The sequence below is a fragment of the Mesocricetus auratus genome, unplaced genomic scaffold, assembly GCF_017639785.1.
Source record: "Mesocricetus auratus isolate SY011 unplaced genomic scaffold, BCM_Maur_2.0 Super-Scaffold_6730, whole genome shotgun sequence".
NCBI lineage: Eukaryota > Metazoa > Chordata > Mammalia > Rodentia > Cricetidae > Mesocricetus > Mesocricetus auratus.
In genome coordinates this window covers 9,602,582-9,604,242 of record NW_024429184.1, presented here as the reverse complement: position 1 = coordinate 9,604,242, position 1,661 = coordinate 9,602,582, and the positions used below count along the sequence as shown (strand labels likewise).

The window sequence follows — 1,661 nt, the reverse complement described above, 5'->3', positions numbered from 1 at the left end:
TTGCCAGGGAAATGCATAACAAAACTGCTTTTAAATTTTCTCTTGTCCCTATCAGAGCGGTGAAGATTAAAATATATCTAATATGTTGTTTTTCTAAACAGTAACAAAAATAAACTAAAAATGTTAAAGTTTTCATTTTTGTATTTTCCTTGGTCATATTTTAATTTTTAAATTCAATTGTATGTACTCGCTAGAATCCAATTGTAAATGAAAAGTTGTAACTTCATGAAGTTCATCTCTGTATTTTCCTAAAACCATAATGTTATTGCTGTCATTGAAAAGTATAGAAGAGGTGCAAAAATAAATCCTCTTTTGCAACCCAGAACTCATTGTTGTATGAGTTTTGATACATGTAAGAAGGAATATTGCATCAAAGACGGTTCACAGTGATGACAGTGTTCATGATAATGCCACTAGACTCCTGCCATGAAGATACTTTTTAACAAATAACATTCCTCCTGAAGGGAAAGAACTTGCTTCACAGACTGGGAAATACCAGTTTCATTGAGATCATGGGTGTGGGGGCCTTGTTACTGGCTTTCAGTTGATTGAGGGATTTGTGTGCCTACCCTGTTTTGCGTTGGGGAAACAGCAGTAATGCAGATGGCTCTGGGCCTGGCCTTCACGGAGCTCTCAGACGGACTATTCATAAATGCTGAACAAAACAGGATCCAAAACGAAGAAGGCTCGGGACAGGAGAAGGGCAGACTGCTCAACTGCTCAGGCTGGAACTTTGCATTATCAGCAAATTGTCTTGGTGATGGCTTCCATAACAGTACTCTGAGAACAGAGAACCTGGCTTTGCTTCCTCCTTTCTTTTTTGTGTTTTTTTTTTTTTTCGAGACAGGGTTTCTCTGTTGTTTTGGAGGCTGGCCTTGAACTCACAGAGATCCACCTGCCTCTGCCTCCCCAGTGCTGGAATTAAAGGCTTGCAGGCACCAACGCCCTGCTCTTCCCTGCTTTCTTAACTGCCAGGCATTCATAATTCCCAGCTTCAGGGTTTCTAAGTGCTCTTCCAATCCCCATGGACATGGGAATCTGAAGGGCATAGGGATTCCAGAGTAGGTTCCTGTGTTTTTTTGCCACTAATGCAAGGATGTTTTTCACGTAGCTGTTTTGAGGCTTCCTTTGACTCTGGTGACAGCAGGAACCACACAAGAGGAGAGGCACACCTGAGGAGGGTCATTAAGCTGTCTGGGTTAGGACTTAACCTTGTTCATTTCCTGTAAAATCAAATAAAAATAAAAAAAAGAAAAGTATAGAAGAGTGGATAAATTAGTATCTTGACTATACCTTATCTTAGTCCATCAGAACATCTCATAATCCACATTTATAGTAGTTCAATAATCATATTTCATATTTCATGATATGAGATATTCATTAATTCATTATATAATCCAGCATATCATCGTCACTCAATACCTTATAAGTCCAACTACGTATTATGTATATACATATCTGTCCTGGGACTTGCTCAGTAAACCAGGCTGGCCTGAACTCACAGAGATCTACCTGCCTCTGCCTCCTGAGTGCTGAGATTAAAGGGGTATGCCACTGACACGTGGCCAGAAATAATATTTAATATAATACATTTATTATTCTTTGAATATTTTAAGTGTATACAATATATATTTATAATATTCACCTCCTCTCTTATCAAA

General features: G+C 38.6%; 1 pseudogene; it reads left to right on the top strand.

Annotated features, from left to right (window-relative positions):
- Positions 1 to 231: 231 nt before the first annotated feature.
- On the top strand, positions 232 to 367 carry LOC121139055 (annotated as a pseudogene).
- Positions 368 to 1,661: the final 1,294 nt, after the last annotated feature.